Source organism: Lissotriton helveticus, chromosome 7, assembly GCF_964261635.1.
Source record: "Lissotriton helveticus chromosome 7, aLisHel1.1, whole genome shotgun sequence".
Lineage (NCBI taxonomy): Eukaryota > Metazoa > Chordata > Amphibia > Caudata > Salamandridae > Lissotriton > Lissotriton helveticus.
In genome coordinates this window covers 529322988-529336585 of record NC_136068.1, presented here as the reverse complement: position 1 = coordinate 529336585, position 13598 = coordinate 529322988, and positions in this window count along the sequence as shown.

Sequence of the window (13598 nt, the reverse complement as noted above, 5' to 3'; positions counted from 1 at the left end):
GCAGGATTTCCATATGTTGACTGTGAAGATGTCTGCGGAGGTAGATTGCTCTCCTTGGATCCAAGGAACAGCAGGTCTGTTATCTGTTTGACGTTTCATTTGATAAATTGTGTTCTTCTGCAGCAGCTCCTGGGGCAGCTATTTCTACATGCAGAAATATCTGGAGGCGTTCATGGAAGACTGATGCCTTCCAGAAGGCGGTACTTTTGAAATTGCCATTCTCTGGTTCCTAGGTGTTTTGGCAGGAACTTAAAAATCTGTTGAAAAGGACAGTAAAGAACAAGAATATAATCAATCTACTTAAGCCTTTTAGCTGGGGTCTTGGATTTGGTTATTGTAGACCATTTGCTCTGGGTGCTTCCAAGGGTTCTACTTAGCCCTTTTTTTTTTCAAAATATTTTTATTGGAAAAATGACAGACAATTTCACTGTTGCTCATACAATTCATAACACAAGTTACATTTAGCATCGTATTAAGGACCAAGGCCAATTAAACATACATCTTACACATTGTGCTCCCCATCCCTGTGCCTTCGCAATTCCAATTCTACCACGGTCGATATGCAAATCTCCCCCTATATAAGTTCTATTTGGACCATTTCCTTTCCCACTACTTCGGGCACCCTCTAGCAACAAACACTTCTTTCTCAGCTATCATGCATCTATCTAACTCCCTTTGCCAGACTGCCACTACCGGAGGCAGCGCTCCGCCCCACCCCCTCACAATTTCCCTCTTAAATAATGTGAAACCTAATGTTAAAAACTGCTGCTCTGTCTCGGTATGGTCAGTTGCCTCCCATATATTGAGAAACCCAATCATGGCGTCAAATTAAGTGGTTTCCCCAGCGCGGAGTGCATATGTGTCGTGATTCTGTCCCATCGGCTCCGCACCAGCGGGCATTCCCATATCATCTGATAAAAGGTAGCCAACTGTCAGCAGCCCTTCAGACACAGATCATCTGGCCAGGACCCAAATTTCGCAAGAGTGACCCCGGTCAAGTATCAGCGGTGTAAAATGTGAAGTTCCATAAGTCGGAATCTAAGTGTGATGGCAGCCTCTCTAGATGACATTAGCGCCTGCCTCCGATCCTCCTCCTCAATCGTCCCAAGGTCACCTTCCCACCGCTCTTTATGCTTTCCGAAGGAATCAGGCATATTATTACTAAGTTTCTTTTAGGTGAGGGAGATCGCCTTGGTGTGCAACTGCCCATCCAGCAGACGATCCTCTAGAGGGGACGAGTCCGGTATGTCCACACAACTGGGGAACGCCGTCATCAAGGCATGGCGAATTTGCAGATAACGAAAGACCTCACTCGGCGCCAACCGGTAGGCCTTCTGAAGCTCCTCAAATCGAAGAATCTTACCCTTCTTTATCAAGTCACGAACCGTTGAAATACCAATCATATACCACCTGTCAAATCCCGGGTGGTGGCAAAGCATACTGAGTTTCTGCGAATACCACAACGGAGGGTAAGCACGCCTGTCCAACCTAAACGGAAATTAGCTAACCTCCAGATCTGCAACGTGTGGTGAGTGGGACCTATAAAACATTGCCTCTTAGTTTGAGAATAAAGCGCCCCAAGATAACCGGATCTATCCATCTGATACCTTTCTAGAGCACATGCCTGGTCATCCGGCGGGGCGTATCGCCACCTATTCACCATCACCAGTTGTGAGGCCCAATAATACAGCCGTATATCAGGTAGCCCATCCATTCATCAATTTCTGAAGCGCAATCCTCGGAGCCTTCCCATCCCAGAGTAGCGTACGCACCTCCCCTTCAACTGCAGTGAAGTAGGTATCCGGAACCCCATGTGGACAATTTTGGAGAATATACAAAAACCGTGGAAGGGCCAGCATCTTAAAAAGAGCAGCGCGGTCTACCAATGACAATGGCAGAGACCTCCAATGCTGGACGTCAGCTTGCAGCCTTGTCAACAAGGGCGTTAAATTGCGACTAAAGAAGCGAGCCGGATCTGGTGTGACGAAGATTCACAGATGTCTAAATCCATCTTCCGAGACCATTAAAGCACAATCTCTCGGGAGGTGTGGGGTCTGTCCATGGAGCACATATAACACCGACTTGCCCCAATTAATAGCATATCCAGAATACTTCCCAAAATTTGTAAAAATATTGAGGACCATATGGATGGACCTGTATGGGTTCGCAAGGTATAACAATATATCGTCTGCATAAAGGGATATTCTATATTCACACTCGTGGGACCACCGCAGCCCCCTTGTAATTACATCACGCCGTATCCAGGCCGCCAAGGGCTCCAGCATGAACGAGAATAGCAGCGGCGACAGAGGACAACCCTGTCTGGTGCCTCTCTGTAGGGGAAACTGCCTGGATGTGTAGTTGTTCACTCTGACCTGCCCCAAAATGTCCGTATAGAGTACACCGTATGAATTTAGGGTCCAACCCTGCTCTTTCCAGAACTTCAAACATGTAGGGCCATTCAATCGAGTCAAATGCCATAGAGGCGTCAAAGGACAGTATGACTGCATCCTCCTCTAGATATCGCTGACACGCCAACACATTAAGGAGCCGGCGTATTTTAAGAGCCGTATTCCTCCCTGGCATAAAATCGGATTGGTCCGGGTGCACAAGGCCGGATATCACTGTTCCCAGCCTCATGGCGAGTACCTTCGCCAAGACCTTCGTCTCTACATTGATCAATGAAATTGGCCTATAGGAACGACAATCATCCACCGGTTTGCCAGCCTTGTGAATTACCACAGTACTTGCCAGCCGCTGATCCGGCAGTAGAGTTCCCTTCTCCCAGCTTTCCTGATACATTTCTCGCAGGTGCGAGACCATTTGGGAAGCCACTACCTTTAAAAACTCCACCGGGGTACCATTGGGCCCTATCGCCTTCCCAGATTTAATTTGGCTAATGGCCTTCCGAATCTCCTCATTCGATAGATCCGCATCAAGTAGCTCCCTATCTACGTCTGAAAGAGTCGGTACGTTGCTTTCTGCCAGCAGTTGACTTGAATCCTCCGCGGTATATGACATCAAGGGCGAGTACACTGTTTCAAAATATTCAGCAATTGCAACCGCTATTTCGCCTGGGCGGTAAAGAACCTCACCACTCGGCGTCGTCAATCGGGGCACCAACCTCGCACCTTGCTCCTTCCTTTCCAGCCATGCCAGAGTCTTCCCTGCCCTATCTCCAAGCTCATACAGCCTGTGGTGGGTAGCCGCCTGTTTAGCCAACATGTGCTCCCGAGCCTTAAGTTTGTATTCCTCCTTCTTGAGGGGCAGGCTATGCAGTGCCCCCTCCGAGGGATGGAGCGCATACGCCGCCTCAAGCCCCCGAAGGGCTTCCTCCAACTACGCCAGAAGCTCACCCCGCTTTGCAACATATTGCACTTTCAACGATACGGCATATCATTTTAGAACCACCTTATAAGCCTCCCATATCGTCTGTGCCGACTCTACCGACCCCACGTTTTCCTCCAGAAAGTATCCAGTCAGCACCCCGAGCTCTTCCCTGATATCCGGGATTTTAGGCAACCATGGGTTAATAAATATAGTGCGACTCTGCTGCTTTTCTCCATGAGTAAAGTCTATCCCTACTGGGAATGATCTGACAGACCTCGAGGATATGTCCTGAGCCGCCTGAAGTTACCTACAGAGGCCGCGTACGTCAAGAAATAGTCAATGCGGGAAAGGCTGCCATGCACATTAGAAAAATAGGTAAAGTCTTTAGGAACGTCCTGTAACTCCTGCCCCACATCTGAGAGACCCAGTGCTGTGGTAAACTCTGCCATAAGCTCATTTGGCCTCACCCCCTGCCGTCTTGGGTACCTATTAGTTGTATCATCCATGGTCATGTTGTAATTCCCCCCCCTTTAATAAAACACTATTTGGGAGATCAGTTAGCACCCGGCCCAACTCTACTAAGGCCTCCCTGCCCAGCGCCGGCGGCAAATAAACAGAAACTATATTCGAGGCTCTCCCCTCCCACTGAGCCTTAACCACTGCAAACCGCCCAGCAGAATCCGCCCAGGTATTGTGAACTTTCAATGGAGTGTTCCTCCGAACCAAAATACTGGTGGTATAGTCAGCATGCACCAGGAGCCTGTACCCACTATCTATTCAGGGCCTTACTTTTGTTACCAACCAAGTGTATTTCCTGTAGGAGGACTAAGTCTGGGGATTGTCTCTTCAAGTATTGCTGGACGATGCCTCTTTTTATTTTATCGCCCAAAACAATAACGTTCCAGGTAAGGACAGAGAGCACTGAATCACGCTCAGCCATCATCTCCCAACATGGTAAACATCATAGTAGCACAGGTCAGAAACACAGCCGACAACACCATTCGCTACTTGCAAAGAAAAGCACCAGCATCACTTTTGAGTCTGTCACGTAGAATAGAAACATGGAAAATAAAACAATGTATTGCATTACAATCACTATGAAAGCAGTCCCCATGGCCCATGGCAAAAGAGCAAGCTTGTCCACAGTAAAAACACAGATCAATACTTTGGAAACAACAACCAATTTTCCCTTCCACCCCCCTCCCTGACTCCCTGCCTGTGGATTTAGAACTACCCACCCCCAAACATGGCAGAGTGCCTCTCACCCCCCCCCTGAAATGCTAGAAATGCAGAGGGAACCGGTCCCCCCTCCCGCAGATACACTTTACAGTCATCGCAAATCACAGCCATCCTTCACTTACAACAGCTAAGCATCATCATATCACATCAATAGAGTCAGCAAATGGTACCATATCATAAACCCCGAATGCAAAAACAGTCCTATGGTGATGAGCCGGACTCCCCCCACCTCAAGATCCCCTACTTGCGTGTACTGTCAGTTCAAATCTCTGTAGACCAACATCAAGGCCCTCAATCCTGCTCCTCCAGTCCAGTTGTCTCTGTTATAGGTATAACTTATATTGCGTATTTCATCTCTCAACTCTTTTTTCACCGCTTGAAAGCTTCTTCTTTGCGCCTAAACCTTGGCCGTGAAATCTGGAATGAATGCCACCTCGTAATTATCTACTTTCAAGGGCGGGCAGGATTATGTCCCTATCTCGGTAGTTGAACACTCTGGCAATCAGGGGCCTTGGGGGCGCACCTGGCTTTGGTTAGCCACCGGCACCCTGTGAGCTCTTTCTATAGAAAAATAGCTGGAAAGTGTCTTGGGCTTGAGATGTTTCGTAATCAACTCTTCCACATACAGGTCCGCCGCTGGCCCCTCTGTCCATTTCGGAACCCCAAGAATTCAAATGTTGTTGCGGCGGGCACGCCCTTTGTAATAATCGAGCTGTTGCGACATCCTCGCCTGCTTCTGCTGCATTTCTAGCATCTGGCTCTGGAGTTCGGATGTGTCCGCTGGCAGTGCGCTTGTCACTATTTTCAGTTCTTGAACCTTTTCGTCCATTTTCTTAAAATCCGCTCTAAGTAGCGAGACCTCAACGGTGACTGAGTCCACCGAAGATTGCACCCCACCAATCGCTGCCATAACATCATGTAGAGTCGGCTCCGGCACCGTCGCCTGAGCGTCGGCCAATCTCTCTTTATCTGATCCCAGTGAGTCGCGTTTTTCCACCACTTTGGCCCAAAAAAATGTCGCCAGTTGTTTCTGGGCATTGGTTCTAGATCCTTTCCCCCCTGTCGCCATGATTTTAGCAACCTAGATCCACAGATAAGTGGAATAGGCACCCAGCCAGCACGGCCACTCCTTGACGACCCGATCAGTTCCAGCCGGTCTGTGTTAGTAGGCAACACTTTATTCCGGGGTCCAACCCACCAAAAAGGCACGCCACTTGCAGCAGCCGCCCGCAAGAATCAAAGGCCAACCTCCTTCCTATCCAAATCCGCAACAGCACTCCTCCGAGTCACAGGACCCAAACAGCACCCCTTGCAGTCCGCAGCAGTGTCCGATAGACAAAGAGGTCCAAACCCCACTGTATCTTCTCAGTTGTACTGGGAGGGGTCACCAAGGGCCACAGTGCAGTCCAGGGGTGTGCACTCCTGTGCACCCCCACTTTCTCCAGCAAACCGATAGGTGGAACAGCGCCAATCTCAGCAGGTGTCCACGCATCCACCAAAGTCTACTTAGAGCACGACTATGCACTTCCCCCACTGCACAGGACGTCCGCCAACATATTGCTCCTCACCTTCAGGCACCTCTCACAGCATATGGAAAGGGCTGTGCCTCCACCACATATAACAACTGTGCAGCCCCCGGGCCCCCTGACCTCAACCTGGCACAGCTTCTTTGTGGGGAGTTCAATCTGCGCTTCCTCCAATCGCCGCCAAGGACCCACCATACATTTCAGGCACAGCGCCGGTTAAACAGCCTCCCAGCCGGTCCTCATAGCGCCATCGTGCCTCTCCAAGTAGTACTTCAGCCTCCAGCACACAGCGCACTGCACGCAGGGCAGTCAGTAGTATCCTCCCCCTGCAGCAGTGCCGCTTCCCACGGCGTCCTCCAGGCCTCCGCCAGCCCGCCTCCGCTGCAGATGAGGGTCGCTTGGTCATCCACACCCCACAGGCTGCAAAGCCAGGGCCTCAATTTTGGGGCAACCGCCCGCGCCACAAACTCGCCCTCACCTTATGGGCCGATGCAGCATGGGTCCATCACCGCAGGTCCCCTGCCCCCTCATTTCTTCCCTACCACTTGCCGCAGGACTCAGTTCACGGCCAGAGGGAGGTCAAGCAGATCCCGGGACCGGCAACCTGTTGCAATCGTTTTACCAGGCCGCCATGTTGTCTCCCGAACGTCCTCTGTCTCAGGCGGCCACAGCAGGCGAGTGCCGCACCAGGGGGCCTCCAGAGGTCACTCGCTACACGGGGGTCCAGATGTTCAGCCCCCGGCCCCTACAGCTCCACACTCGAATTTTAGATGGCTGAAGGTCTAGATAGCTCTGTGGAAGGGAAAGAGCTCATTTAGGCTGTGGCCATTCCTCTCGGTTGTAAGCCACGTCCCCCTCTACTTAGCCCTTTTGACGCAGCAGACAGGTGGGGCACCCCTGGATTTGAAAAATCTCAGTTCAAGCACCAGTATAGTTTCAACACTCAACCCCCTCGCTCCGCCTCCAAAGGCATAACTATGCAATAAGTTAGCCATTTGGAGGGTTCGGTTCCAGGGCTTCAGTCATGTATGGCAGGTGACAGTGTAAGATGCTTGGGCTCTGGACATCATGTAGTGTGGTTACATGATTCTTTTTGTTTCCCCTTCTCCTCCTTTTTTCAGGATACCTCTAATTCCCCTGAGCCCCCTGAAGAGATACAGTCTGCTGGGGGGTGTTTAGTTGCTTCTAGACAAAGCCACAATTATTTAGACCCCTAGGGAAGGAGGGTCGGGATACAACTCAATCCTGTTTTTGATCAGGAAGCCATCATGGTGTACCTTCCAGTGCTGTAATTAAATTGAGTAAACAGGTTCATTATCCGCCAATCATTCAAGATGGTGTATCTTCAGTTTATCATGCTGTTGATCAAGCCAGTGGACTTTTTGTGTTCAATAGACATGCAAGATGACTACCTACAAATTTCCATCCATAACATTCCTGTCAGTTCTTCTGATTTGCAGTCAATGGTGTCCATTACCTATTCAAGGTCCTGATGTTTGGTCTGTTCTCTGCTCCCATGGTCTTCCCCAAGGTGGGTGCTCTCAGTGGGTATAATTTATTCTGCGGGAATTTAGGCTTACCCATATTTGGATGATTGGATCATTGCTACTTCTTCTTCTTCCTTTAAGGCACAGGAAGATATTTGGCATGTTTATGCAGTTCACAGGTTTCTTCTCAACTTGGAAATGTCCATTTTGACTCCCTCTCAGTGACTCTAGTTCATTGAGGCTGTGTTCCAGATTTGGGATAGGTACTGCTGTCAGAGGAGCATGGAGCCCTGTTGTTGTCTCATTTGAGTCCTCTCTTGGCCAATGAGTTGGTCCCTGTGAGGACTTGATTACAGAGTCAAAGAGAAATGGCATTGACTCTGGCCATCATCCCTTGGAGCCATTTCTATTTGTTTCCATTGATTCACCACCTGCTACAGCATCCAGGGACACTGGAAATCAAGAGAAATCTCCAAATGCATTTAGAGGAGGCCCACCTTTCAAGGGGGTTTCTTCTGAATCCTTCTCCTGTGTGCATAGCAACTACAACTGCAAGCAGGGTAGACTGGGGTGTCATTCGTCAGCATTATTTGGCTCAAGAGAAGTGGTTGCCAGCTCAGGTGTCCCATTCCTCTAATTGGAGCGAGTTGGCAGCTGTCTGAAAGGCCCTTCTCGGTTTATCCCAGGTGATCAGGTCTCCTGTGATTTGTATCCAGACCGACAACCAGGTCGTTCAGTCATACATCAAGAGGTGTGGGGGGTGAAGTCCCCAAGTCTTAATCTCCTTGCATGAAGGAATTGCAGTTGGGTGGAGCAGAATCTTTTTGCTCTGTCTGCAGTTTATCTTATGGGGAGGTACAATGTAGGCGACTGCATCCTGACCCTCCACGTTCTGAGGGAGGCCCACCACCCGAAGATTATTGCACCTGGAGTGGCCCTCAGCATCGTCTGGCCTCTCTTCCAAAACACAAATCCAGTCGGTAAGCTGATGTAAGTGCACCTCCACTTCACGAGCGCTGCAGTGTGGCGATTGTCTGTTCTGGGTCCCAAACTTTGTCGGCAAGCTTGCGGTGATCAGCATGAAAAAAACTGAGGTGAGCAGCTACGGTGTTTATTTTGCATTCTAGGGAGAGCTGGGATTTTTCTACTGCCGCCAACCAATGTTCAATTTACCATCAAGGGACACAGAGTCTCCGAAGCAGTTTGAAGGATTCGCTGGTTCAGTTGCCTTGCCAGATGTGTAGTACATAAACAACAGGGATATACACAAATAACCCTATAATACCTGGGTAAAGGACGCATTGTTATACAAAAGTTGGTATCAAAGGAAATAATACAAAATACTTTCAATGAGTCGATTACATTTCATCACTCTCTCAACAATGACCATTGTTCATTATGGATGTCTCTCAATCTTACATATGCAAAGGCACTAGCACCTACCAGCAGTCGAAACACACAAAATCAATTATTTATACATACACAGACTGATGCACAATATAATACATAACACAAACCCTACACAAGTTAGACATACGAGTGCCCCCTATCGTTTCTAAGAAAACCACTCAGAAGAACTCTGACCAGTGCAACACTATATGGCTGTTTACTAAATTTGCCTCGCTCTAATGTAGCACACAGCAATTTTAACACATTAAAATTTTTCAGATTCCTCAAACTGAGTGTCTACGTGACCATGTTTCAGCCTTATCTTCATTGGCCTCTTCAGGACAGGGTTATAAACATTAATCGGAAGATTAAACAATGAACACGATCTCCTCCAAGTATTACGAATCCACCATTGATCAAACCAGGAAACTCACTTTCTCTTGGAACGCCCTTCCAAATTATTCATTGGCACCTTTACCCATTCGCACCCTTAATATCGGCATTACCGGGGCAACAAATCGCACACTCGGTATAGGCAAAGAATGCGGCCGAAATCCTCCAGCCTCGCTGTTCACAATGGACGCGAGCAACCACTGCTGGTGTGTAGGGCAGGAGCAAAAGTGCTGCATGCACACCAGAGAGTAGGCGACACATTTGGAACCGGAAGTTGAAGAACCAAGGAAATAGAATCAAGTCCACATAAAAAATGGGCCTGTTTTGCGTGCTTTAACCCCTTCGACGCTCATGACGAGCTGGGCTCGTCATGCAGTAGCCTCCTGCTACGCTCATGACGAGCCCAGCTCGTCATGAATGTGCGAGGATCGCGAAATCCCAGCACAGCAGGGGAATTCCCATAGCATCCAAGAGGTTAAGGAGTACAGCAAAACACAGCAGCACAAGCAGCCCAGTCCCCAGGTCCAGGGGTAAGGCAGTTTATAGTGGCTGTGCGGGACACCCATTCCCCGTGTAGAGGCGATGAGAAGGGTGACATGTAGTGGCCGTGAATTTGACCAGCCCAGGCCAGGAGAGCGATACATCAAATGGACGAGTCAGTGGATGGCAGTGCCAGTTTGCACCTCAGTCGTCACCCTGTGAGTAGTGCATCACGTGCAACCCCAGGAGCCAAAGATCACAGCAATAGTGCCCCCCTTCGGCTGTCACAAATGGTTGTCTTGGATGTCGGGACCTCTGAAAGTCAGTAACTGAGTGGGGTGAGGCAGAGTCAAAAGCCCAGAGAGTGTGTCATCCAAACTCAAATGTAATCTGCTTAAGAAGAAAATGACATATGTTTGTGAGTGGGCAATATTAACTAGTGTGTTCTGGCTGCTGCCTCATAACTGTTTTCCCAAAGGGGGGGTGGAGGTACCAGCAACAGGGGAGGAGTCCCAACTCATAGCTTGGTCTTCAAGGTGCTACGTTCAGGTTATCAGAATCCCATGCTCAGCAGGTCAGGTTGCAGCCTAGCGTACTAAAACAGGGAGTGTGTCCCACTTCCGTGCCCACAGGGTCAAGATACATCTGGGATGCTGTCCATAGTGCAGGGAAGCGGAGTACTCTTAACTCAGGTAAATGCCTGAAGTAGTATGGCGGCATGGCAACGCCCCCCACAATGCACCCAGTAACAGCAGGCCCACTGTCCAGCCAGAAGCTATGCTATATTCATGTTTCCCACAAGAACAAGATTCCCTTTTTAAAGAAAAATACACGAAATAATAAAGCAGGCAGTTATATAAACATACCTGAAGCTTGGATCATGTGGTATAGGTACTTATAAAATACAAGCAAAACTCACAATATAACAGAAAATAAGGTTGAAATGCACAGTGCTGAGATGTGTAACTATGAACTTGAAAAAACCATAAGCAAAACATGTACTCAAAATTTATATTATTATTAAAAACATATAAAAATATACTCTGTTTTTTAAAGTTCTTCAGAAGATGCAAGTTCATATATTTATGAATATATATATCAAAGACAATACTTGCATGAATAGCTTATAAATTTACTTCAAAAATGAAAAAACAAATAGCAAATACAAATGTACAAATTGGTCACTTTAAAAACCAAAAATTGTCCCTTTAAAACCAAAAAAATTGTTGACGAGGCGTTTCGGCAAAAGATTTCATTGCCTTCTTCAGGACAGAAATTGTTTCAGTTTATCGAATAAAATGTTTGTATTAAAAGACCTAATAAATCGGCTTGTGCTGAAATGGTAGATGTGCATGGGCGGGACCTGTATATCACCCCAAATCCACTAAAGGTCAGAGTCTATGTGTTGATCTCTATGTTGTACACGACACACGCTTTGACTTCATTGTCAAATACCCCTTAATATATGAATATATAAGGTAGATCGTAGGAGTTATCTAGTATAAAAATTGCAGGGACAACCTGTTTATAATAATGTTGCCTGCTTCGAAAATGGCCTTCCCTGGTACTTAGATGGTGTTGCCACTCTGTCACCTGGCTTTTTCGTATGTTGTTAAAACGCGGTTGTTACAATGACTGCATTGTAACAACACATACCATTACCCGCAAGTTGTAACAACGACTTGTGGAGGGGGGTGCTGGATGTTAGAATAGTATAATTTACTATTCCAACTCCAGTCTGTGCGGACAGTAGGGAAGGTGTTTGATTTTAAATCCAACACCTTCTCCACCCTCCGCAAGTCGTTGTCACGTCTTTCGGGGTAATGGTATGTGTTGTTACAACGCGGTTGTTGTAATGACCTCGTTGTAATTGCATGCGGGGTGACGGATTCAGAGTAATGGCTGTTTACCCCTAGGTTGCCATCAGGACAGAAATGGTATCAGTTTATTGAATAAAATGTTTGTATTAAAAGACCCAATAAATTGTCGCGTGGCGAAATGGTAGATGTGCGTGGACGGGACCTGTAAATCACCCCAAATCCACTAAAGGTCAGAGTCTATGTGTTGATCTCTATGTTGAACACGACACACGCTTTGACTTCATTGTCAAATACCCTTTAATATATGAATACATAAGGTAGATAGTAGGAGTTATCTTGTATAAAAATTGCAGGAACAACCTGATTATAATAATGTTGCCTGCTTCGAAAATGGTCTTCCCTGGTACTTAGATGGTGTTGCCACTCTGTCACCTGGCTTTTTTGTATGTTGTTAAAATGCCATTGTTACAATGACTGCGTTGTAACAACACATACCATTACCCCGCAAGTTGTAACAACGACTTGTGGAGGGAGTGCTGGATGTTGGAATAGTATAATTTAGTATTCCAACTCCAGTCTGTGCGGACAGTAGGGAAGATGTTTGATTTTAAACCCAACAACTTCTCCACCCTCCGCAAGTCGTTGTCACGCCTTTCGGGGTGATGGTATGTGTTGTTACAACGCGGTCATTGTAAGGACCTCGTTGTAATTGCATGTGGGGTGACGGATTCATAGTAAGGGCGGTTTACCCCTCGGTTGCCTTGCAAAGCGACCTGTGGAAAGTGAGTTTCACTTTCTCCACCATGTTACTTGTAAGGGTGGGTGGAGTTCGCGGAGTTGTACTCTGCTGAATTCCATGGAGTTGCTGAAAAATGACTTTGTGAGATTCCACTGAGTTCTGTATGCTGTTGGAGTCACTTATAGTGTTCTAATCTGGGGTCCCGTCTCAAACCACATGTGTGTTATGTATTTTCCTATGAATAGTATGCCTTATACGGTTATAGCACCATCTCTACCCACCCCTCCCACACCTCACAGGCTCTCTTCCTACTTTATCTGCTGTTGGCTGCCATTTTACTCCGGCCCTTTTCACCGTCGGCCTTCTGCAAGGTCTTGCAGATGATGGTGACAATTCCCTCGGCTGCTCCTGCTTCTTTCTTGTGAGCCCACTGGCCTGCTTTGAGCGCGACAGGAGCGGCCTGCGTATGTCTTCTTGGTCTAGGCTGGGCTGGGCCGGGCACAGAGCTGCAATGCTCACACAGCATAGGGCAGAGACTGCTGAAGGCGGTGACTGACAAGCTCATTATGTACATTGTCACCGGATGGCTCTCGTCAGCGGATGGTGTTTCAAAATCTTTATAGCTGTTCAGAATCAATGCTCAAAGGAGTCCTAAAGTTAGGAGTCCTAACTTTACTAATCCTGAGCTGAGAAAAATCCTAACTTTAAGACTTTCTGTATTCACAGAAGGCATTTAGGAGTCCTAAAGTTAGGAGTCCTAACTTTACTACTCCTAAACTGAGAAAAATCCTAACTTTAAGACTTTCGGTATTCACAGAAGACATTTAGGAGTCCTAAAGTTAGGACTCCTAACTTCTGTGAATACCAAAATGAGTAAGTGTCTTCTGTGAATACCAAAATGAGTAAGTGCCTTCTGTGAATACCAAAATGGTAGTAAGTTTAGGATTTTGTCTTAAGTTAGTTCTGTGAATCGGGCCCAAGGTTTCCAAGTGGTTTGTGGCCCGGAACAGACACAGGTTTCTGGTTTACCCTGGCAGTACAACATGTCATCTGATTAAAATTACTGCTTCTTCTGCTGACTGGAATTACTGTGTCTTGTTTGTCTTTGCACCCTGGGAACGAAATTCAGTCTCCAGGTCTAATTTCTAGATGCCACCTGACACACTGTGGCTGTGGGAGCCTTAATAAAGTAGAC